Genomic DNA, 26,322 nt, shown 5'->3' with positions numbered 1-26,322 from the left:
GAGAAGCCGGGGAGAAAGCTTCATCTGGGAAGAGCCAGGTTTCAGTGATAGCAAGGAGGAGTAGGGATTGGTTCAGAAACATCTCAAGGATGAAGGGAAGCTTTCTCATGAGGGAGAGGGGGTTCCACAGATGGCATTTGGCTGAAGGTGTGGGTATGTGTTGAGGGGCGGGAGGATGACTCGAGGGATGTGGAAGGGCTGGAAGGGAGAGCTGATGGGGGTCCAGTATTGTGGGGATGAGGATGAAGGGTTGCGATGATATAGGACAAGAAGGATGGGGTAGGGGTAGTGCAAGGGGTGGGGAGGGGTTGAATGGAGGAGGACAAAGGTGGAGTGCTGGGAAGGAAGGACAGGGTTGGCCTGATTGGAGGGAGGGAATTGAGGGGACATAGTGGAGTCCCAGAACTTTAAACGTTACAGGTAAGGTCGTCAGCAGCAATAACTGCTTAATCCATTGCTCTGCGGCTCCCGGATTAAATTGCTGAATCGAATGCAAGTCAGTGGGTCCTTGAGGGTGAAGAGGAGAATGTTTAGGAGTAAACAGAGGGTTTGGTTGATATGTAAAAATCCGGGTCTTTGTCACCAGGGTGTCAGAGAGCCACACAGGTTCTGGGTTCTCCACTGGGGATTCAGGTGGGGCTTCAGAGAGAGGGAAAACCAAGGAATGGCCCCTTAAGGACTGGAGTAGTTTGGGAGAGAGATCTCGGTGTCCTGGCAGTCGGACGATAATAATAATAACTATGGTATTTGTCAAGTGCTTACTCTGTGCCAGGTACTGTTCTAAGCACTGGGGGAGATACAAGATAATCAGGTTGGACACAGTCCCTGTCCCTCATGGGGATCACAGTCTTAATCCCCATTTTCCAGATGAAGTATTTAGGCCCAAAGAAGTGAAGTAACTTGTCCAAGATCACACAGCAGACAAGTGGCAGAGATGAGATTAGAACCCCTGACCTTCTGACTACCAGGCCTGAGCTCTAGCCACCTTGCCATACCAGCGGTTCAGTTGTTTCATATCCTGGGTCGGCTGAGGCCTCTCTGTGTCCGCATGCAGTTCTCTGTACCTGGTGATGTTCCATGTCTTGAGCAGGCTGAGGCAGTTTGGCAGGGTCTACCAACTCTGTGGAATTGTACCGGCCCAGGTGCTTAGTACAGTGTTCTGCACACAGTAAGTGCTCAATAAATATGAATGATTGATTGTACAGATTGAATAAGTTCCATTATGAATTTTATTGAAACCAAGATTAGAGAAGAAAATGATCTACAGCGTCTAAGGCAGTCTAGAGGGTGAGAAGAATTATTTGAGGAGGGATTCCTTTAAATTTAACATGAAAGGGTAGGAATTGTCTCCGTTGCTAAATTGTACTTTCCAAGGGCTTAGTATGGTGTTCTGTACACAGTAAGCACTCAATAAATGCGATTGAATGAATGAAAGACACCAGTGACCTTGCCTAAGCCTTTACCATCTGTAATTGTTGGTGATGATGATGATGATCCATTTAATCATATATTTACTGAGAGCTTACTGTGTGCAGAATACTCTACTGAGCACTTGGGAAAGTACAGTACAACAATAAACAGTCACAGTCCCTGCCCACAACGAGTTTACTGTACCCTATTTATTTTGTTAATGAGGTGTACATCCCCTTGATTCTATTTATTATGATTATGTTGTCTTGTTTTTGTCCATCTGTCTCCCCCAATTAGACTGTAAGCCTGTCATTGAGCAGAGATTGTCTTTGTTGCAGAATTGTACATTCCAAGCACTTAGTACAGTGATCTGCACATAGTAAGCACTCAATAAATACTACTGAATGAATGAATTGAATGAGTGGGGGAGACAGACTTCAATACAAATAAAGATGATGATGTCAGATGAGTTGTTAAAAAAGCTGATGTCATTAGGGTTGTTCCGTCCTGTGGGGAGAGTGGAACAAAAAACGAAACAAAACTGTGAGCTGGAAAAATGTTTCAAGGGGTTCTAGCTTCACCAGAAACCAAGGCAGGGAATCAAGCGTGGAAAACACAACTCCACAGTAAGCATAAACTCCTCACCATCAGCTTTAAGCTCTGAATCAGCTCTCCCCCTCCTACCTCACCTCACTCCTCTCCCACTACAATGCAACCTGTATATATCATACTATTTACCCCGCCTAGATCTCTTTTCTCTCACCATCGACCCCTTGCTCACACCCTTCCTTATGCCTCGAACCCCCTTCCCCTTCATATCCAACATCCCAGAATCATCCCCATCTTAAAAATCCTACTAAAATCATATCTTTCCCAGGAAACATTGTTTATTTAGATTAATGTGTCTCCCCCTTTAGACTGTAAGCTCATTGTGGGCAGGGAATGTGGCTGCTAATTCTGTTGTATTGTACTCTCCCAAGTGCTTAACTTAGTACAGTGCTCTACACATAGTAAGAGCTCAATAAATGTGATTGATAGATGGATTGATTGAAACTTTTCCTCACTGACCTCATCTCCCTTCCCTATTCTCCCAGCCTTCTGCATCACCTATATACTTGGGTTTGTACCCACTAAGCACTTTGATATCCTAGCTCGATCCCCACGGCACTTATGTCTATAACCTTATACTCTGCTGTTTCCCCTATCTGTAATTTATTTTAATGTCCATTTTCCACAGTGGATTGTAAATTCCTTGTGAGCTGGGACTATGTCCCCTAACTCTGTTGCATTATACTCTCCCAAGTGCTTAGTATGATGCTCTGCACACAGTAAATACTCAAAAATATCACTGATTGAAAATGCTTAGGTGCTTAGTACAGTGCTCTGCACACAGTAAATATGATTGATTAGTTGATTGATTGAATGATTGATAGATTGATTGACTGATAGAGAAGCTTCAAGGCACTTGGGCCTACCCACAAGGCCCCTGATCTGGCTTTACCACAGAGAAGTGTATACCAAAGGGAATCCAAATTCCTGCCTTCTAGAGTCATCAAGGGATGAGCTAAGCAATGCCAAACTAAGCTAAAGCCAGCTAAGCAATGCTGGGCTAGACATACAGAGAAATGGTTTTTGAGCTGGGCTCTCAGCTTCCCTTATCCCAAATCTCTGACAAGACCAGTGAGTTCCCAATCAGGGCAGAAACGATCAAAAAGGATCAAAAAGGATGGTTTTCTGGCCTGGTTTTTTTTTTGTTTTTGCTTGTTTTGGGGGTTTTTTGGGGGGCGGAGGGTAGGTTTAAGATACTTCTTAAGCACTTATGCCAAGTACTATACTAAGCACTGGGATAGCTACAACTTAATCAATTTGGATCCGGTTGGACCCAGGCAGGTTGGACCCAATCTCTGCCCCACATGGGGTTCACAGTCTAAGTAGAAGGGAGAACAGGTAGTGAATTCCCATTTTACAGATGAGGAAACAGAGGCTCTGAAAAATCAAGTGACGTGTCCAAGTTCACACAGCAGACAAGTGGCAGAATCGGGATTAGAACCATGGCCCTCTTCCTCTCAGGCCTATGCTCTTTCCACTAGGCCACGCTGCTTCTGTTTGTTCTCTGAAGTCTATTTCCTCCTAGGCCTCCATCCCTGCCTACTTCACACCCCTACCTTCGAAATGGAAAGTTTCTCCCTGGTGGACAAAACAGACACACCAAGTGAGCTGCTGAAGTCAGTCGTTGGTTTTCCTACATCGAGGCCTTTGGGAAATATTGGCCCAAACCAGGTAAGCAACGGTGGGGGGACTCCCGATCTTTTCTTGTCGAGTTGTCTCTGACCCATGGCGACCCCATGGACCTGTCTCTTCCACAGCGCCCCACCTCCACCTGCAATCGTTCTGGTAATGGATCCACAGAGTTTTCTTGGTAAAAATATGGAAGTGGTTTACTGTTGCTTCCTTCCACGCAGTAAACTTGAGTCTCCGCCTTCAATTCTCTCCTGGGCCCAGTTCAGGTGAGTTTTGTCTTGTAACAGATTGCCTTCCACTCACTAGCCACTGCCCAAGCTAGGAATGGAACGGATATGCCTCTGCTTGACTTTCCCTCCTGTAGTCGAGGCTGGGAGAGTACTGGAAATTCTCCAGGTGTGACTTTGAAAGGGTGGGGAGTCCTGGTAGAAGACAGAAAAGAAAATATACCTTAGAGACCTTCAGGGCTAAGCAGTTCCATGCTCCTTCCTTTCCAGATTAGGCCCCATTTTTCCTCTTCTCTCACTCCCTTCTGTGTAACCCTGACTTGCTCCCTTTGCTCTTCCCCCCTCAAGCCCCACAGCACTTACATACATATCTATTTTATTTATTTTTATTCATGTCTGTCTCCCCTACTCTAGACTGTAAGCTTATTGTGGGCAGGGAATGTGACCATTTATTGCAGCATTGTATTCTTCCAAGCACTTAGATTGCAGATCTTTTTATTTAGCATCTCTTTAATTAGTCGCTTACTTTTGTTTTCATTATTTGCATCTATGCTTTTACTCTTTGACCTATTTATGACTGGCAAATAATGTCTGTTTGACTCCTCTACAATACTGCAAATTTCTTAATGACAGAAACAGCATGGCCTAGTGGATAGAGCATGGACCTGGGAATCAGAAGGAACTGGGTTCTAATTCCGGCTCCACCTCTTATCTGCTGGATGACCTTGGACAAGTTACTTCATTTCTCTGGGTCTCAGTTACTTTGGCTGTAAAATGAGGATTAAGACTGTGAGCCCCATGTGGGATGGAGACTGTGTCCAACCTGATTAGTTTGTATCCACTCCAGCGCTTAGTACAGTGCCTGGCACACAGTAAGTGCTTAACAAATACCATAATTATTATTATCATTATCATCATTATTATTATTAATAAAGTTCATGGCCGAGGCTAATGACTGCTGTCACTTCAGGCCCACAGGTCTCTCAACCCAGTGGTGATAGCGGCTGCTATCGTGTAAGAATAAGACCCCCCACTCCCTCCATCCAGCTTATATCTACCCCAACGTTTAGAACAGTGCTTGACTCATAGTAAGTGCTTAATACCATCATCATTATTATTTGATAAAGGGTCTACCAAATCTGTTATTTTGTACTTTCCCTACTCCACCACCCTGTTCCCCATTTTAATATAATGACAATAATAATTGAAATATTTATTAAGTGCTTACTATGTGCCAGGCACTGAACTAAGCACTGGGCTGGATACAAGCAAATCGGGTTGGACACAGTCCCTGTCCCACATGGTGGCCACAATCTTAATTCCCATTTTACAGATGAGGGAACTGAAGCCCAGAGAAGTTGAGTGACTTGCCCAAGGTCACCCTGACTCGCTCTCTTTATCCATTCCCCACCTCGGCCCCTCAGCACTTGTGTTCATATCTGTCATTTATTTATTTTTATTAATGTTTGTCTCCCGCTCTAGACTGTAAGTTTGTTCATTCATTCAATCGTATTTATTTAGCGCTTACTGTATGCAAAGCACTGTACTAAGCGTATTTGGGAGAGTACAATATAACAACAGACACATTCTTGCCCACAATGAGCTCGCAGTCTAGAAGGGGAGGCAGACATTAATATAAGTTAATGAATAAATAAATTACCGATATATACAGGTATGTACATATGTGCTTGTTGCGGGCAGGGAATGTGCCTGTTTGTTGTTATATTTTACTCTCCCAAATGTTTAGTACAGTGTTCTGCACACAGTAAGTGCTCAATAAATATTATTGACTGACTGACAAGGTCACACAGCAGACATGTGGCAGCGTCAGGATTAGAACAGATCCTCCTGACTCCCAGGCCTGTGCTCTACCCTCTAGACCACACATCATTATTATTATTATTATTACTACTATCAGTCACAACCCTGGTCCACCCAGACCAATTTCCTGCCTCCGACAGTGGCAGCAGGATGTTTGGAGGACCAGTGTGATGGTTGCCATCCTTGACCCCCACCCTCTTGTGCAGGGTTGTGGCATCTAACGCATTATGGGCTGTTCATCCCTGATTTGATCCAAACCCTTCTAGAATCGACTGATATTTTCTGTCTGGACCACTTCCTTGTGGATTACCAGAGGAATTCCAGCTGTCAGAAGAAGTTTCCCTTGCTTTGTGTTAAAGTCACACCTTGGAGCCTCATATTTACCACCTCCCCTGCGGGCTGTGGGGTTTGGCGAACATTCATTCAGTCGTATTTATTGAGTGCTTACTGAGTGCAGAGCATCAATTCTGAGAAGCAGCGTGGCTTAGAGGAAACAGTAAGGGCTTGGGAGTCAGAGGTCGTGGGTTCTAATCCCAGCTCTGCCACTTGTCAGCCGGGTGACTGGACAAGTCACTTACCTTCTCTGTTTCTCAGTTACTTCATCTGTAAAATGGGAATGAAGACAGTGAGCCCCACATGAGACAACCTGATTACCTTGTATCTTCCCCAGCACTTAGAACAGTGCTAGGCATATAGTAAATGCTTAACAAATACTAACATTATTATTATTATTATTATTGATCTCAGGGCCCAGTGGTAACATCCAGGCACATATCTGACCTCGTGTTGAACCCCTGGAAGAAATAGAAGCAGGGCAGGGAGGGGGAGTAACTAGCCATGGACAATCGGAATCAGGGTGTGAGAAGTGGCGTGGCTTAGTGGAAAGAACCCGGGCTTGGGAGTTGGAGGTCTTGGGTTCTAATCCCAGCTCTGCCCACTTGTCAGATGTGTGACTTTGGGCAAGGCACTTCACTTCTCTGTGCCTCAGTTGCCTCATCTGTAAAATGAGGATTAGGACAGTGAGCCCCACGTGAGACAACATCATTACCTTGTATCTAACCCAGCACTTAGAACAGTGCTTGACACATAGTATTCATTCATTCATTCAATAGTATTTATTGAGTGCTTACTATGTGCAGAGCACTGTACTAAGCGCTTGGAATGAACAAGTTGGCAACAGATAGAGACAGTCCCTGCCATTTGACGGGCTTACAGTCTAATAGTAAGCACTTAACAAACACCATCCTTATTTATTATTTCCCAATACCCTCCTAATAATAATAATGATAACTGTGACATTCCTTAAGTGCTTACTATGCGCCAGGCACTGTCCTAAACAATGGGTTGGACCCGATTGGCTGGTATCACCCCCAGCACTTAGTACCGTGCCTGACACATATTAAGCATTTAACAAATACCACAGTTTTTATTATTATTACAAGCAAATCAGACTGGACACAGTTTCAGTCCCACATGAGGCTCCCAGTCTTAATCCCCTTCTTACAGATGAGGTCACTGAGGCCCATAGAACTGAAGTGACTTGCCCAAGATCCCACAGCAGACAAGCGGCAGAGTAGGTATTAGAAACCAACTCCTGACTCTCAGGTCCGGGGTTTATCCACTAGGCCGGGCCGCTTCCTGCTTCCGCACTGCCTCCCACTCAGCGGGTGGATGAGGTGCAGGTCAATGGTAGATGACAAGCCCTGCAGGCTATCTCTAGACCATAAACTCACTGTGGCCGGGAAATATGTCTATCAATTGTTGTACTGTACTCTCCCAGGTGCTTAGTAAGGTGCTCTGCACACAGTAAGCGCTCAATAAATATGAATGACGGCGGACTGATGCTGCTCCCTCTAGCAGGCTCCTCTTCTGCCAGCTCCTAACCCCATGTTCCTCCCAGGAGGGGTCAGAGAGAACAGGGGTCCCAGGCTAGAGGCCTAGAAAGAGTGTGATTGGGGGGGAGGAGGCCTTAAAAATTAAATCAGGAGGGAGAGGAGGAGACCTGAGTATGGAAGATGAGAGGACAGAGGGCAAAGGAGTTCCAAAATTAGTGCCTTGGTGCCTTCAAGTTCAAAGGTAATGATGAGGCTCCATCCTTCTAATAGCCTGAAACAACCCCTCAGCTCTCTCGGGCAGGTGGCTAACCGTAACCACATAAATAGAGATAAGCTAGAAAGAGAAGCAGCATGGCCTAGTGGATAGAACACTGGCCTGGTAGTCAAAGAGACCTAGTTCACTCATTCAATCATTTATTGAGTGCTCACTGAGTGCAGAGCACTGTACTAAGTGCTTAATTCTGGCTTTGCCACCTGTCTGCGGTGTGACCCTGGGCAAATCACTTCACTTCTCTGGGCCTCAGCTCCCTCATCTGGAAAATGGGGATTAAGCCTATGAGCCCCAGGTGGGACAGGAACTGTGTCCAAGCTGAATGGCTTGTATCTACCCCAGTGCTTAGTATAGTGCCTGGCACATTGTGAGAGCTTAAGAAATACCATAAAAAAGGATGGATTTTTGTCCATCCCATTATCTGAGGGAGTTTTGGTCCATCCCATTCTCCCACCACCCTGCTCAATAGTCCCTTGCCCCTCTGTTTGGGGGAAAACTATGCTGAGACGTGAATGGTGCTGAAGGTAAACTGCACTCATGGAGGCTAGGAAAATGGTCTTATGGGCTGATAAGAACTTCAGGAATGGTGCCTTAAAAATGATGATGATGGTAACTGATTAAGTGCTTACTACATGCCAAGTATCATGGAAAACCCTGCAGTAGATACAAGACCATCACATAGTACATAGCCCCAACCTCACATGGGGCTCACAATCTAAGAGGGATCTTATCCTTATTCTACGGATGAGGAAACTGAGGCCCAGAAAAATGAAGTGATTTGCTCAAGGTCGGACAGCAGACAAGTGGCAGAGCCAGGAAAAGGACCCAGGTCTCAAGTTTCCTGACTTCAGTCCCATGCTCTTTGCCCTAGTTCACACTGTCATCCAAATAAATATGGATGATTGATAGATTGATCGGCAGTGCCAGTTTTCAGCTTTGACTTCCTGGCCCTCGGTTTCTTCCAGAATCCTAGTTTCATGTCAATTTCCCCTCTCTCCCAACTTGCCCTATCTTGAATAGAGCGTGGGCCTATTTATTTAGCTTCAAAGAGTGACTGAGATCTCAGTCCACTGCCAATTTCATCACAGAAGCAGCTAAGAAAATATTGACAAATTACAAATCCTGAGCATTTCGAGTCGGCGATTAGCGCCTATCCATCTTGATCGTTTCAGCAGGATGGAGAGACCGTTCTAGGCCGGAGCGATCGCTAGCTCCGAGCAGGAAAAAACTGGCAGAGATTAAAAACAAGTGGCAAGCAGATTAGAAGCCTAACCCCCCTATTTTTAGACTACCGGCGCAATCGTCCTAGTTACCAGGCTTGCTGTGGCAGGAGTCATCTAACCCTTTCGCTGCTGACTCCAAAGAGGCGGAGAGAGAGAGAGAGGTGAGCAGGAGGAGGCCAGAGAGCGGGCTCCTCTTCCTCAGATTCAAGAGCTCAATAAATACTATTGAATGAATGAAATGAATGAATTCAAGACCCTCAACCATGGACCGTGGAGGGGGGGGCTTGCATCAGCAGAAGGGCCTTTGTCCAGACTGAGAGGTCAGCACGGTGGCTTCCGGGGCTTGAAGGGAGCAGGTCAGGGAAAAGGAATCTCAAAGCCAGCTCCGATTTGACCCAGAAACGTGGGAACACACACCAGCAGCTTTCAGCTCCAGGGGGCTGCCGCTTTGCAAAAACTAGTTAGAGACTTAGAGGAACTGAGCCAGAAGAGAGCTTGAAATGAACCCATCTGCACCTTGCCCCTGAATGTCTGCCAGACTGATAGGTTATTACTATCAACTCTAGACCGAAAGCTTGTTATGGTCGGGGAATGTGTCTACCAACTCTTTTTTTTTTTTAAGTGGTATTTGTTAAGTGCTTACTATGAGCCAGGCACTGTACTAAGCACTGGCGTAGATACAAGGTAATCAGCTTGGACACAGCTCTCCTATTACAACCCAGCCTGCACACTTCATGCCTCTGATGCTAACCTTCTCACTGTAACTCAGTCTCATCTATCTTGCTACCGACCTCTCCCAGACATCCTGCCTCTAGCCTGGAACATACTCACTCCTTGTATCCGACAGACAATGACTATCCCCCCCAGTCAAACCCGGACTGCAGACACATCTCCTCCAAGAAACCTTCCCTAAGCCCTCCTTTCCTCTTCTCCCACTCCTTTCTGCATCTCCCTGACTTGCTCCCTTTATTCATCCCCCCCAACCAGCTCCACAGTACTTATGTATATATCTGTAATTTATTTATATTAATGTGTGTCTCCCCTTCTAGACTGCAAATTCACTATGGGCAGGGAATATGTCTGTTATACAGTCATATTGTACTCTCCCAAGCACTTAGTACAGTGCTCTGCATGCAGAAAGTGCTCAATAAATATGATTGACTGTCCAAGTCAGGACACAGTTCATGACCCACACGGGGCTCACAGACTTAATCCCCATTTTCCAGAGGAGGGAACTGAGGGCCAGAGAAGTGAAGTGACTTGCCTAAGGTCACCCAGCAGACAAGTGGCAGAGCTGGGGTTAGAACCCAGGGTCTTCTGACTTCCAGGCCCATACTCAATCCTCTAGGCCATGCTGTTTCCCTAATGCACAGTAAGCACTCAATGAATCCCTTTGATGGATTCATCTGGTGTACGTGGGCCTGTGTGGGAAATCCAACTCCATGACCTTGACTGTGGCTACGTTATAGGCTCCCCTTAGTGGAGGTGGAGTGTTATGTGGGTCTGGCACACCCACTCCACACTCAATCAAAGGTATTTGTTTCTTAGGAGGCACTTCTGTGTGGATGGATGTTCTGGGAAACAGGAATTACTTGTCTGAAGAATCTGTAATCCACTACAATCCTGTACACCTCTCCCATCCACCAGGGAATTGCATTCAACAAGAGAAATAGTAATTATTAAGGATTATTGTGTTCAGAGCACTGAACTAAACACTGGGAGTGACTTCCTAGGTGGGAATTAGCCCTGGTCCCCATCCCTTGGAAGGCTTGTGATCTAATAGTAGAAGTGGGGAGAGAGGGACTGGAAACAGACACATCAGGAGTGATGAAACAGTAAAACCCTGAACCAGTTGAAAACACAAGCACAAATAAACACCAACAAAAATCCGTAGTGAGCTGTGGCTACAGGAGCAAAAATTTAGGCTTCTTGGGGCTCAGAGTTCAGGACACCCCTATAGCCACAGCAACCACCAAAGCAGCTGGAAGTCAAATGAAAATCACATTCTGTGGGGGCTGTTTTCTTTCCCGTGGGGGTAATGGAGGGTAGGATGGGATGGATGAGAAGCAGCGTGGCTTAGTGGAAAGAGCCCGGGCTTGGGAGCCAGAAGTTGTGGGTTCTAATTCCGACTCCGCCACTTAGCTGTGTGACTTTGGGCAAGTCATTTCACTTCTCTGTGCCTCAGTTACCTCATCTGTAAAATGGGGATTTAAGGGTGTGAGCCCCACGTGGGAAAGCCTGATCACCTTGTATCTACTCCAGTGCTTAGAACAGTACTTCGCACATAGTAAGCGCTTAACAAATTCCATGATAATTATTATTATGGTCCTACTCCCAGCCCCACAACACTTATGTCCATATCTTTATATTAATGTTTGCCTCCCCCACTCTAGACTGTAAACTCTCTCTGAGCAAGGAATGTATCTGCTTACTGGTAAACTAAGTTCCCAAGCTAGAGGTACGAGGTTTCCAACTTCTAGCTGCTCAGGGTATAGTAGGGAAAGCTGCAGTCAATCAATTGATGGTATTTACTGAGCACTTAACGAGGCTCACAGCATTGTCCTAAAGTGCTTGGGAAGCACCATGGCTCAATGAAAAGAGCACGGGTTTGGGAGTCAGAGGCTGTGGGTTCTAATCCTGCCCCCCGCCACTTGTCTACTCTGTGACCTTGGGAAAGTCACTTCACTTCTCTGTGCCTCAGTTCCCTCATCTGTAAATGGGGATTAAGACTGTGAGCCCCACGTGGGACAACCTGATCACCTTGTATCTACCCCCAGGGCTTAGAACAATGCTTGGCACATAGTAAGCACTTAACAACTGCCATCATTATGATTATTATTATTGGGATAGTCATTCAATCACATTTATTGAGCACTTACTGCATGCAGATCACTATCCCAACATTCTATTGAAAATTACAGAGTTTAGCTTCTGCTGTATGCCAAGTTCTGTGCTAATTACTGGGCTTGCACTCTATCTCTATTTCACAAATAAGGGAGCTAAGGGCCAGAGAGGTGAAGGTCACAAGATCACACAGCAGGCCAGTGGGAGAGAAAGGCTCAACACTGGATCTCATCGTTGCCGCTGCTTCACCCTGAAAATTTACTCCGTTCTGTGCCGTTTCCCCATCTTTAAAGTGGGGTTACCGGGCACCGTTCCTCTCGTGGCATGTCGGAAGGGGAAGTGAGTTCTAATCTCAGCCCCCCAAATGCCTGCTGTGTGACCTTAGGCAAGTCACTTAAATTCTCTGGGCCTCAGATACCTCATCTGTAAAATGGGGATTATTATTATTATTATTGTTAGCAATAATAACTATTGTTATTAATTACAAATAAAGCAATGTATTTGAAAACAATGACTGCAAAACTAATTGATAATAATGATAGTTAGAAGCAGCATGGCTCAATGGAAAGAGCCCAGGCTTGGGAGTCAGAGGTCATGGGTTCGAATCCCGCTCTTTCACTTGTCAGCTGTGTGACTGTGGGCAAGTCACTTAACTTCTCGGTGCTTCAGTTACCTCATCTGTAAAATGGGGATTAACTGTGAGCCTCACGTGGGACAACCTGATTACCCTCTATCTACCCCAGCGCTTAGAACAGTGCTCTGCACATAGTAAGCGCTTAACAAATACCAACATTATTATTATTATTATTATTATTAATAGTATTTGATAAGCGCTTCCTCTGTACCAGGCACTATACTAAGTTCTGGGGTAGATACAAACAAATCAGGTTGGATACAGTCCCTGTCCCACATGGGGCTCACAGTCTCAAACCCCATTTTCCAGATGAGGTAATTGAGGACCATAGAAAGTGACTTGCCCAAGGTCCCACATCAGACAAATAGAGGAGCCAGAACCAGAACCCATGACCTTCTGACTCCCAGGCCTGTGGTCTATCCGCTGTACAATTAAGAGTGTGAGCCCCAAGTGGGACAGGGACTGTATCCAATGCAATTATTTTGAATCTACCCCAGTGCTTGGCACATAGTAAGTGCTTAACCAGTACCATAATTATTATTACGACTGAATGAGGCAACAAGTGAGTCAGAAAAGGAGGACAGGAGATAGGGCTTCCTGGAGGGGAATATGAAAATGTGTGTTCAAGGATGGAGAGGGAAGGTCAGAGTACTTTACCGGTTTGTCCGTGATAGGGAGAGGCCAGAGGCCATCTGTAGCTCGGCTAGCTGGACAGCAGCAGAAAGTTCAGCCTAGTGGCCCCAACTCGCCGGGGACTTTTTCTGAAACAAGTAGCTTGGGAAACACCCCCCGCCCTCCCCACTCCACCTCCTGTCACCCCCACCCCCAAACCAGGAGGTATTCAGTGGAGATTGGGACTTGCATTCGACTGAGGGAAACAGATGTAAAAATAATAATAACTATGGAATTTAAGCACTTAGTATGTGCCAGACACTGTACTAAGCACTGGGGTGGATATGAGCAAATCAGGTTGGACACAGTCCCTGTCCCATATTTGTACATTCCAAGTGCTTAGTACAGTGCTCTGCATATAGTAAGCGCTCAATAAATACTATTGAATGAATTAATTAATGAATGAATATGGCTCTTCAACTGAATCTACAGTCACCCTCTAGGCTGTAATCTCATTTTGGGCAGGGAACTTGTGTTATATTGTGGTATTTTACTCTCCCAATCGCTTAGTATAGTGTTCTGCATACAGTAAGTGCTCAATAAATTTGATTGAATGACTACAACTGAATGAACGTGGATCTATTTCTGTGTGTCTGAGTTTATGGGTGTGTAAGTGGTAAGGATGAGACTGAGTAGGTATATCTTCAAGGTGGCACCTGGGAAAGAAGAACGCTGTAAGAGGGGGGATGCTCTCTTAACCTAGAAAGGATTTCCCTCACTTCCATTGACTCTGGGAAGGAGTATAGCCTGGTGGATAGAGCACGGTCCTGGGAGCCAGAGGACGTACTTCCTAATCCCATTTCTGCCACTTGTCAGCTAAGTGAACTAGGGCAAGTCACTTCACTTCTAGGTCTCAGTTCCCTCACCTGTAAAATGAGAATTAAGACTGTGAGCCCCATGTGGGACACAGACTGTATCCCACCTAATTTGTACCTACCCCAGCACTCAGCACAGTGCCTGCCAACTAGCAAGCACTTAACAAATACCATAAAAAAAGGGTCCACCTTGGACCTTGGACCTTGGAGATGGGGAGATTTTCCTTTCCTAGCAGGGGAGTTGGTTTTCTCAGCAGGACATGACAAAATCCATGGGCTTAGTTGGCACCCTGAGAATGAATGCTATTTTTCTTTGGAGTCGGGTTACTCACCAGCTCAAGCTGCTCTTGTCTGGAGTCACCCCACATTCAAGGCCAAGGAGAAAAAGTGGTTCTAACACATCGTCCAGGCAAATATTGATTCTGGCACCTCGACTGGCGTTCTCAGGGATGCCCGCAGCGATCCCTTCACTCTGTGTGTGTGCGTGTGTGCACACGCATGCACAGACGTCCATGTACAGCCATGTATCTCTGTGTTTCTGAGAATAGGAGAGGCAGATTATCTTCCTGGTTTGGGGCAAGGTTTTTTGCATTTTTGGTGAATTCAAAGGTTGAAACCTTCCCTTTGTAGAACTCCATTGTTCCAAAGCTAACATAGTCTAGCATAGTCTGGGGCTCCAAGTTAGGTGACTCGAGGTATAATCCTGGCTCTGCTACTGTCACCTCTCTGTGCCTCAGTTTCCTTATATGTAAAATGAGGGTGAAGCACCTGTTCTTTCTCTCTGTTAGCCTGGAAGCCTCAGGTGGGACAGAGATCTGATCTCATAATCCCGGCTCTGCCACTTGTCAGCTGTGTGACGGTGGGTAAGTCACTTAACTTCTCCGTGCCTCAATTACCTCATCTGTAAAAATGGGGATTAAGATTGTGAGCCTCACGTGGGACAACCTGATGACCCTGTATCTACCCCAGCGCTTAGAACAGTGCTCTGCACACAGTAAACACTTAACAAATACCAACATTATTATTATTAATCTTGTATGTATCCCAGCTTTTAGCAAAATGCTTGGCAAAAAGTATGTAGTGGCCCTTTATATGCAGAGAAGAATGTGAGCTCATTTCGGGTAGGGAATCTTTCTACCAACTCTGTTGCATTGGGCTTTCCTAAGCACTTAGTATAGTGCTCTGCACACAATAAGCACTCAGTAAATATCACTGATGATGATGACAGTGAAGTTCACTTATAAGTATGCATTGGGGGCACAGAGATGAAAAGGCAATGTGTCATCCACAGTCCCATCCACAATGGACACCCAAAAATGTTTTCCCTTGTTGTGTTGTGCTTAATATGTGCTGTACCTGATGCCTTTTTCTCTTTTGTCCCTTTGTCTCTCCACAAAAAACTTTTGCTCAAAGAGACCGGCTCCCTTCATGATGACAGTATGTCAGACTGGTCTGCTCTCAGCAGCAGATTCCCAGTTTTCAAAGCACTTATGGATTTATCTGTAATTTATTTCTATTAATGTCTGTCTCCCCCTCTAGACTGTAAGTTCACAGTGGGTAGGGAATGTCTGTTTATTGTTGCTTTGTACTCTCCCAAGCAGCATGGCTCAGTGGAAATAGCTTCGTCTTGGGAGTCAGGGACTGTGGGTTCTAATCCCGCCTCCACCACTTGTCAGCCATGTGACTTTGGGTAAGTCACTTAACTTCTCTGTGCCTCAGTTACCTTATCTGTAAAATGGGGATTAAGACTTTAAGTCCCACGTGGGACAACCTGATTACCTTGTATCTCCTCTGGTGCTTAGAACAGTGCTTGGCACATAATAAGCGCTTAACAAATGTCGTAATTATTATTATAATTATTAGTAGTACAGTGCTCTGCATACAGTAAGCACTGAGTAAATATGATTGAATGAGTGAATGAATGACAATTTTCAGTTGGGGGGCAGCATTATATGAGATGTTGTTTTATCTTGTCCTTTAAAGTGCCTCCCTCTGCCCTCCTTGCTAATAAGTACTTAATTATATCATCAAAATTACTATCCTTTTCCTGGGATCTTCAGGCAGTAGTCACTACACCTAAACAGAAACGTCCTCAGGTGGGACAGGGATCTGATCTCATAATCTTGAATGTATCCCAGCTTTTAGCAAAGTGCTTGGCACAAAGTATATAGTAGCCCTTTGTATGCAGAGAAGAATGTGAGCTCATTTCAGGTAGGGAATGTTTCTACCAACTCTATTGTACTTTCCTAGTGTGCTTTCCCCAGGAAAATAAATGAGGAAAACAAAACATATTCTCATCCCTTGCATTTCCTTTAGGTTTCTCATCCTGGTTTTTGTCCAGCCAAGACCTTGTCATTGAGAAAGAGGCCCTCCCTCCCCAAATCCAACAATGACTTTCCCCCACTTCAAAGCCTTATTGAAGGTCCATCTCCTCCAAGAGGCCTTCCCAGACTAGATTCCCCCACCTTTCCTCTTCTCCCACTCCTTTCTGCATGGCCCTGACTTGTTCCCTTTGTTCTTCCCCTCTCCCAGCCCCACGGCATTTATGTACATATCTGTCATTTATTTATTTTTATTGATGTCTCTCTCCCCTTTTAGACTGTAAAATTCACTGTGGGCAGGGAATGTGTCTGTTTATTGTTGTATTGTACTCTACTAAGCGCATAGTACACAGTACACTCCGCACACAGTAAGCATTCAATAAGTATGACTGAATGAATGAATGAAAGTAGCATAATTAGTAGTAGTAGTAGTAGTAGAGGCGTTGTATTGCACTTCTTTTACAAGGGGATCCACATATCCTGGCAACTGTGGTCACATTCCAAACAGCAGAGGGCTGCTAGAAGGGCCTAGGAGCTCTGTGACCAAGTGGATAGAGCCCAGGCCTGGGAGGTAGAAAGACCTGGGTTCTAATCCCAATACTGGGAACTCGTTCTGCTGAGTGACCCTGGGAAAGTCACTTCACTTCTCTGGGCCTTGGTTACCTCATATGTAAAATGGGATTAAGACTGGGAGCCCCAAGGACCATGTCCAATCTGAATGGCTTGTATATAATAATAATAATAATGATGGTATTTGTTAAGCACTTACTCTGTGCCAAGCACTGTTCAAGGTACTGGGGGTGGATACAAGTTGATCAGGTTGTCCCACAGGGGCTCACAGTCTTAATCCGCATTTTACAGATGAGGTAATGAGGCACATAGAAGTTAAGTGACTTGATCAAAGTCACACAGCTGACAAGTGGGACAGTGGCGGAGCCCGGGACTAGAATCCATGACCTCTGACTCCCAAGCCCGTGCTCTTTCCACTAAGCCATGCTCCTTCTCCTGCTGACAAGTGGCGGAGTCAGGAATAGAACCCACATCCTCTGTCTCCCAAGCCTATGCTTAGTACAGTGTGTGGCACAGAGTAAGTGCTTACAAATACCATGGCGGGGCGTGGGGGGGAACCCAATGGTGGGTGAAGATGCAGAGATGGAGAGAGTGCGGGTTTTATCCCCCCTACGCAAGAGCAGCCGCTAACACCAGTGGGGCACAGGTTGAGAGATCTGTGGGCTTGAAGTGACAGCACTCATTAGCCTTGGCACTGGACTTTATTAAAAATAATAATAATTGTGTTATGTATTAAGTACTTATTGTGTGCCAGGAAGTGTACTAAGTGCTGGGGTGGATACAAGCAAATCTGTTTGGACATAGTCCCTGTCCCACCTAGGGTCCACAGTCTTAATCCCCATTTTACAGATGGGGTAGCTGAGGCATAGAGAAGTGAAGTGACTTGCCCAAGGTCACACAGCAGGTAAATGTCAGAGACAGGATTAGAACTCAGGTCTTCATTCATTCATTTATTCAATCATATATATTGAGGGCTCACTATATGCAGAGCACTATACTAAGCACCTGGAAAGTACAATTTGGCAACTGATAGAGACAATCCGTACCCAACAACTGCCTCACAGTCTAGAAGGGGAGACAGACAACAAAACAAAACAAGTAGTCAGGCGTCAGCACCATCAAAATAGATAAATAGAATCATAGATAAATGCACATCATTAATAAAATAAATAGAACAAATATGTACAAATATAGACAAGTGGTATGGGGAGGGGAAGGGGGTAGAGCAGAGGGAGGGAGTAGGGGCAATGGGGAGGGGAGGAGGAGCAGAGGGAAAGGGAGGGCTCAGTCTGGGAAGGCCTCCTGAAGGAGGTGACCTCTCAGTAGGGCTTTGAAGAGGGGAAGAGAGTTAGTTTGGCGGATGTGAGGAGTGAGGGCATTTCAGGTCAGCGGTAGGACGTGGGCCAGGGGTCGGCAGCGGGACAGGCGAGAACAAGGCACCGTGAGGAGGTTAGCGGTGGCAGACGAGCGGAGTGTATGGGCTGGGTTGGAGAAGGAGAGAAGGGAGGTGAGGTAGGAGGGGGCAAAGTGATGGAAAGCTTTGAAGCCAAGAGTGAGGAGTTTTTGTTTCATGCGAAGGCAACCACTGGAGGTTTTTGAGGAGAGGAGTGACATGCCCACAACGTTTCTGCAGAAATATAATCCCGGCAGTGGAGTGAAGTCTATGATTCTATTTATCTATTTTGATAGTATTGATGTATAACTACTTGTTTTGTTTTGCTTTCTGTCCCCCCACCTTTTAGACTGTGACCCCGTTGTTGGGCAGGGATTGTTTATCTGTTGCCGAACTGTACATTCCAAGCACTTAATACAGTGCTCTGAACACAGTAAGTGCTCAATAAATACAATTGAATGAATGAATGAAGTATAGACTGAAGCGGGGAGAGAGAGAAGAATGGAAGATCAAAAAGGAGGCTGATGCAGTAATCCAGTCAGGATATTATGAGAGATTGTACCAGCAAGGTAGCAGTTTGGGTGGAGAGGAAAGAGCGGATCTTAACGATGTTGTGATGGTGAGACCGGCAGGTTTTGGTGACGGAGTGGATATGTGGGGCGAATGAGAGTGCAGTACCCAGTATTCCACATTGGCCTTTTCATTCACTAGCACACACACACACTCATAAGTGGGTTTTGGTGTCGGTGCTGTCTTCTTTGACATTGTTAAATTCAGGGATAATTTGAAGAGACAAGCTGACGGTGGGCTAACAAGTGTCTACTCATCCAATAAACGCTTCCCAAACCAGGTCCCTGGGAACCAAGAAGGTTGGAAGTTTGGAAGTAACAATTTAAAATGGGTAACTTGTGACTAAATGTCAACAACAATGACCTTTGTCTTCTCCCTTCCAAAGACACTGCGGTTGGGTTAATCAATACAAGGAGGAAAAGGGAGAGCAAGATGAGATTTGTCCTTAGGGGGGAGAAGCAGAGGGAGTGGAAAAATGAGAGGGTCATATCTTTACACTCACACGTGCCTTGTGAAGAAAGTACAGACATGTATGTTCACTACGTTTCCCCCAAATATTCCAAAGAAGGGCACGATGAAGACCAGTTTACTTCTGAAAGTGGCATGTAGAGTTTGAAGGGGGTCAGAGGTCATCCCTGGAAAGGAGAAGGTGGGATGAGAACACAGAGGAGGCCGGAAAGCTGTTTTTTGTTCTGACTCCTGAGTGTGCAAGATTGGGTTGGGAAGGAGAAAAGGGAAGCAGAAGTGGTTTAACTTAAGTCTGGGAGCCCCCTGCTTGACTTTAAGGGAATGAAGTGTAAATTATCTCTGAATTTATCATTGTCAAAGACAGCACTGACTCTGAAACGCACATACGTGTGTGTGTGTGTGTGTGTGTGTGAATGAAAAGGCCTGTGTGGGACACTGGGTACACAAAAAGCTGCCCCTTGTTGTGTGGATATACTTAAAGTTTGTCACACCTGGCACTGTTTTCTCCTTTGCCTCCTTCTCTCTCTTTCCAAACGGAGTTTTTCTTCAAAAATAACTATCTTTTTGGGGACAATTCTCTCTCAACTATTTGCATACGCAAAGTTAATTTTTTTAAGCAAATGCAATCAATGGCCAACGATAACAAAAGGGTGTTAAACCAATCTGGATTGGTAGAGGTGGATTTTAACTCCCTCCCATTCTGGTGTCAGGATGTCATCACCATCATTGAGCACCTCCTGCATGTCAAACAGAGAAGTGATGTGGTCTAGTGGATAGAGCACAGGACAGAAGGAGCTGGGTTGTAGTCCTGGCTCTGCCAATTGCTTGGCACCTTGGACAAATTACTTCATTTCTCGTTGCCTGTTTGGGGATTGGGATTGAGTGTCACAAGGGACAGGGACTGTGTCCAACCTGACGAGTTTGTATTTACCCCAGTGTTTAGAATAGCACCTGGTACAGCGTAAGCGCTTAACAAATACCATTAAAAAAAAACCACACTCCAGAGGTGCTTGGGGACACATAGTATAAAATCTGAAGACTGAGTGTCTGCCCTCAAGGAATTTACCATTGAAGAGGACGCCCTCCTACGCATATTCTAAGATGACGTGCTCTGGCCCCCAGTATGCCAAAAATAAGAAGCCTCATCAGTGGAACTGCTCCTCAGCTACCTCCCCTGAGAGGAACCCAAGAATTTGGCTCGTGGCCTGACAATCCGGGGAAGGTTTCCCAAGAAGAAGAAATGTGTGGGGAAGAGACCTGTAAACACAGTCAACGAGGACATGTTGGGTTCATTCATTGATTCCATCGCATTTCTTGAGTGCTTACTAAGCATTTGGAATGTACAATTTGGCAACAGATAGAGACAATCCCTCCCCAACAACAGGCTCAGAGTCTAAAATGGGGAGATAGACAGCAAAACAAAACAAGTTGGACATAACGTGAACAACCGGTGCTTGAATGAGAAACAATAAAGGAGTGCTTGGAAGGCTTTGGAACATTCTCTCCAGCCTCACCTCTCCTCCATTGCCTCGAGCACCCCCAAAATGAGTTTCCATGGGCGTGGTGCCTTGCTGCTTCTCGGTGATGGAGAATTTGGAGGCGGGGACCCTGGCTTTTGCGGGGAGAGAGTCATCTTTCAGGAGTTTCCCTGCAGAATGTAGATGCAGCGGGCTCTGGTGGAAACAGCATGAGCCTGGGAATCAAAAGGATTGACTGATCACAGTTCTAATCCCTGCTCCCTCACTTGTCCAGCTGACACCTCAAATTTAACATGTCTATAAAAGAAGTCCTTATTTTCCCACCCTAACACTGCCCTCCTTTTGATTTTCCCATCACTGTAGGTGGGACCACCATCCTTCTTGCCTTACAAGCCATTAACCTTAGCTTTATCCTCGACTTCTCTCTCTCTCATTTGTCCCACATATTCAATGTGTCTCCATATCCTGTCAGTTCAACCTTCACACCATCATTAAAATTCGCCCTTTCTTCTCCATCCAGTTAATAGGTCAATCTGAGCATTTATCCTACCCTGCCTTGATTGCCGTATTGGCCTCCCATCTCTCCCCACTCCATCCATACTTCACACTACTGCCCTGATCGTAAATATGTTCAGTCTATGTTTCCCCATCAAGGACCTCCAGTGGTCACCCATCCACCACTGCACCGAAGAGAACCTCCTTACCATCGCTTTTAAGGCGCTCAATCACCTTGCCCCCTCCTACCTTACCTCCCTGTTCCCCTACTATATCCCAAAGCTACACACTTTGCTCCTCTACTTTCAATCTAATTATAATGTTGGTATTTGTTAAGCGCTTACTATGTGCAGAGCACTGTTCTAAGCGCTGGGGTAGATACAGGGTAATCACATTGTCCCACGTGAGGCCCAGTCTTCATCCCCATTTTACAGATGAGGGAACTGAGGCACAGAGAAGTGAAGTGACTTGCCCACAGTCACACAGCTGACAAGTGGCAAAGCCGGGATACGAACCCATGACCTCTGACTCCCAAGCCCGGGCTCTTGCCACTGAGCCACGCTGCTTCTCTACTCACTGTACCTTAATCTCATCTACCTCGCTGCCAACCTCTCACCCACATCCTTCTGATTTGGAATGTCCTCCCTCTTCATATCCTTGCCCAGCACATAGTACAGTGCCTGGCACATAGTAAGCACTTAACGAGTACCATAATTATTATTATATCCAACTGATGATCATTCTCACCCCCTCAAAGACTTATTAAAAAGCACATCTCTTCCAAGAAGGCTTCTCTGACTAACCCTCATTTCCTCTTCATTTACTCCCATCTATAACCCTTCCAGTTGGATTTGCCCCTTATTCACCCTTCTCTCAGCCCCGCAGCATTTATGTACAAATCCACAATTTATTATATTAATGCCCACAACCCCACCTTTAGACTGTAAACTCACTGTGAGCAGGGAACAGGTCTACTTAGTGTTATACTAGTCTCCCAAGTGCTTGCATTTTCCCCTTCTAAACTCTGATCCATTGTGGACAGGGATTGTCTCTATTTCTGGCTGAATTGTACTTCCCAAGTGCTTAGTACAGTGCTCTGCTCACAGTAAGAACTCAATAAATACCACTGATTCACTGATTGATTGGTGACTTCAACACTGTGCAATAGGGAAGGCTATGGGAGTTGGGTAGGGAATAAATATCTGGCCCCTGTGGCTTTGAGCCTATTTTATGTATTTGTCTGAGTTGTGCCTTAATGTTTCAACGCTCTTGAAATGTCTGCCTCCAGTCCTTCCTCCCTACTTAAACTTTTAGATTGGGAGCCCCGTGAGAGACAGGGAACCCATCTAACTTCTACCTATGAATTCTCTCCTGTCACAAGCCCTCAGTTCATACCAACCAGGACTTTCCTGGACCAGGGGAGCCTCAGTGACACCTAGTAGAAGTCAAATCATACCTCTGATCACCAAGGTTACTGTGGAAAATTGTTTACTTAGTTTTACCAGCATGCAAGGGAGTAACACATACACACTCACTCACTCCATCAAGGAGCCGATACCAGTCTGTGGTCAAAGGAGCCCGTTCTGCCAATGCTTCTTCTTTCTGCTTCCAAGTGCTTCTCCAGTGCTTGCTTGTTCTACCCTCTGCTTCTCTGTGAGCCTCCATGCTTCTTTCTAGATCTCCTGCTTGTACAGACACCCATCAAGATACAAAGCAAACTTCTTTTATCTGCCTAGGTGTCACAGCTGTGGCTCTCTGGGGCAGTTAATGATTGGTCCAGACCCATTACTGGTGAATCAGGGAGAGAAGACCCTGCCTCCCTCCATGCTCCGCCACTCCCCCCACCACAGGCCCACAATCACCTGACTCAGATAGAGCCCATCAGTGCCTTCCTCAGTCTCTTTCTTGTTGTTCATGGGATCACAAACAGTCACTAATGAGGCAGCTTGTTGTGGGCTCACCATATCTTCCAATTTAAAAAAAAATGATCGCATGTTAAGTGCTTACTATGTGCCAAGCACTGTTTTAAGCCCTGGGGTAGATACAAGGTAATCAGATTGCCCCATGTGGGGCTTGCAGTCTTAATCCCCATTTTACAGAGGAGGTAACTGAGGCCCAGATAAGTTAAGTGACTTGCTCCAAGTCACACAGCCGATAAGTGGCGGAGCCGGGATTAGAACCGATGACCTTTGACTCCCGAGCCCGGGCTCTTTCCACTAAGCCACACTGCTTCTCCAGTGTTCAGTACAGTGCTCCACCCACAATAAGCACTTAGTTATACTATTACTACTAATATTCCTCCTCCTACTGCTGGGAGCTGGCTAGATTACAGGCACAAATGCATCACTAGCTCTGGCTTCACTCACGTGGTATAGACCAGGAGAATTATTTGGTCTTCTTCAATATCAGTGTCTAATTTTCCACCCAGTGCTTAGTACAGTGCTTTGCGCATAGTAGACACTTAATAAATGCTACCATTACAAAAATGGGAATGTGTTTTTTACTCTCTTTACACCCTCTTTACACTAGAGAAGCAGTGTAGCCTAGTGGAAAGGGCTCTGGAGCTCCGAGGGCTGAGTTCCAAACTTGGCTCCACTGCATGCCTGCTGTGGGACCTCAGGCAGGTCACTTAACTTCTCTGGGGCACAGTTTCCTCGTCTCTAAAAGGGGAGATTCGATACCTGTTCTCTCCTACTTAGATTGAAAACCCCATGTGGATCAGGGCTTGCGTCCAATCTGATCATCTCCTATCTACCACAGTGCTTTGTACAATGACTGTCAGTCAGTCAAATGTATTTGCTGAGCACTTACTGTGTGCAGAGCACTGTACTATGTGCTTGGGAGAGTACACTATAATAATGTAACAGACACATTCCCTGCCCAAGCTATCTGCTACATAATTAGCACTTAAATACTATTATTATTTTTACTATCATTGTTAATGACTCATTATACTTTTATAGCCCTAGTTCTTTCACTTTTCCTAAGTGCCCGCCCATCAATTTTGTCAGTTATTTCATTTTATCAGAGGCAGGAGCTACCGTCTCCACTTTTCAATGGAAAACCTCAAGTCCAATGAGGTTAAGTGATTTCTCCAAAGTCACACAGCAGGCCACCTGGGACTAGAACCCAGTTCTCCCGCCTCTAAGCCCCTCAATCTTTCCAGTAGACCACAGCAGAATCGAATCAAACTTCTTTGGGTTCAGAACAGAGACCTGTAAAACACTGAGGTGAAAGTAGAAGTAATACTAGTGACAGTAGGATTTACTGTGTTTTACTTGGGGCGGTGCACTTGCGAAGTACAGAATAATTGGGTAACCCATCTCCTGCCTAGAAGGATCTTACAATCTAGTGAGGGGAAATTATGCATGAAAATATTTACAGTTGGAATGTTCAAAATAAACTCGTGATAATAATGATAATTGTGGTACTTCTTAAGCGCTTATTATGTGCCGAGCATTGTTCTAAGTGCTGGGGTAGATTCAAGTTAATCACGTTGGACACAGTCCAGGTCCCACATGGCGCTCACAGTCTTAACCCTCATTTTAGAGATGAGGTAACAGGCACAGAGAAATGAAGTTCATTCAATAGTATTTATTGAGCACTTACTATGTGCAGCACTGTACTAAGCACTTGGAATGAACAAGTCGGCAACAGATAGAGACAGTCCCTGCCGTTTGACGGGCTTACGGTCTAATCGGGGGAGACGGACAGACGAGAACAATGGCAATAAATAGAGTCAAGGGGAAGAACCCACAGGTCACACAGCAGACAAGTGGAAAAGGTGGGATTATAACCCAGATCCTTCTAACTCCCAGGCCCGTGCTCTATCCACTAAGCTACGTTGCTTCCCTACATATGGATAGAATATATAGGCTCATGGGTGCTAGAGTTGACTGGGAAATTGATCAGGGCTCAGGGGGCTGAGAAATTAATCTGGGAAAGCTTGTGGGAGGAGGTGAGATTTTAGGAGGGATTTGAATGTGGGGAGAGCGATGGACTGTATGATGAGGGGAGTAAGGGAATTCCAAGCCGGAGGAACCACGTGACGGGATAGAGGCAGGAAAGTCCACAGTGAGGTGTACCTAGAAGGTTGGAAGGAGCAAAGACTGAGAGTTGGGAATAGCGGGTGAAGCGAGCAGATAGCTAGGGTGGGGCAAGACAGTTGCCATATGGAAACTTACTGGGAGGAGCTACAATCAATCGTGTCCTCTCAGGATCACACCTGGAGAGTTTCCAGTACTCTACCAGTTTCCTCTATGAGAGGGAGAGTCAAGCAGAGGCCTACCCATTCCATTCCTAGCTTGGCCAGTGGCTAGCGAGTGGCAAGCCATCTGCTACAAGTCAAAACTTACCCGTGCTGGGCAGCAGCGGCATGGAAGAGAGTCAAGAGTGAAGACTCAAGTGGAAGAAGATGGCGAGGAAGAAGGCCATGGTAAACCGCTTCCAGATTTTTACCAAGAAAAGTCTGGGGATACACTACCAGAACGATTTCAGATGGAGAGCGGGGCGTTCTGGGAGAGATGAGTCCATGGAGCCACTATGGGTCGGAAATGATTCGACAGCATAAGACGAGACAATCAATCTACTACGAAGCGCTTGGGAAACCAACACTATATACTATGACAGAGTTGATAGACAAGGTCCCTGCCCATAGTGAGCTTACAGGATAGAAGGGGAGACAGGGATTAATATGAATTTATTAATTACAGATATGTATGTAAGTGCTGTGGGCCTGAAGGAGAGGTGAAGAAAGGAATCAAATCCAAGTGCAAAGCGGCAAATCCTTAACTCTTATTCTCACCATTCTGGATTTCTGAAATGATTTTAATGTTTTTTGAGGTCATTATCACTCTCTCTCAGCATTTGGCCCAAATCTGAATGATTGGTTTTAGAGGTCTTTCTCCTTCTGAGTTCTCCAACGGTTTTACTGGGATTTTAAGTGACGGAGGGAAGAGAAAACCTCATTTCCCACTTGGTTCGGGTTGCATCTGATTTGTTAATACCCTTTTAAAAGTCAAACTTTAAATAGAA

General features: G+C 45.6%; 2 non-coding genes across 2 annotated transcripts; one reads left to right on the top strand and one right to left on the bottom strand.

Annotated features, from left to right (window-relative positions):
* Nucleotides 1-3,927: 3,927 nt before the first annotated feature.
* LOC114817691 lies at nucleotides 3,928-4,065 on the bottom strand. Its single transcript, XR_003765544.1, has one exon. It is a non-coding gene; the product is annotated as a small nucleolar RNA SNORA7 (small nucleolar RNA).
* A 21,430-nt stretch (nucleotides 4,066-25,495) lies between these two features.
* On the top strand, nucleotides 25,496-25,633 carry LOC114817715. The gene has a single exon (XR_003765578.1). It is a non-coding gene; the product is annotated as a small nucleolar RNA SNORA7 (small nucleolar RNA).
* The last annotated feature ends 689 nt before the right edge of the window (nucleotides 25,634-26,322 follow it).

The sequence above is a fragment of the Ornithorhynchus anatinus genome, chromosome 1 (assembly GCF_004115215.2).
Source record: "Ornithorhynchus anatinus isolate Pmale09 chromosome 1, mOrnAna1.pri.v4, whole genome shotgun sequence".
In the NCBI taxonomy this organism is placed as follows: Eukaryota; Metazoa; Chordata; class Mammalia; order Monotremata; family Ornithorhynchidae; genus Ornithorhynchus; species Ornithorhynchus anatinus.
The sequence above is the reverse complement of the archived record's forward strand: the minus strand, read 5'-3'. Positions and strand labels throughout refer to the sequence as shown.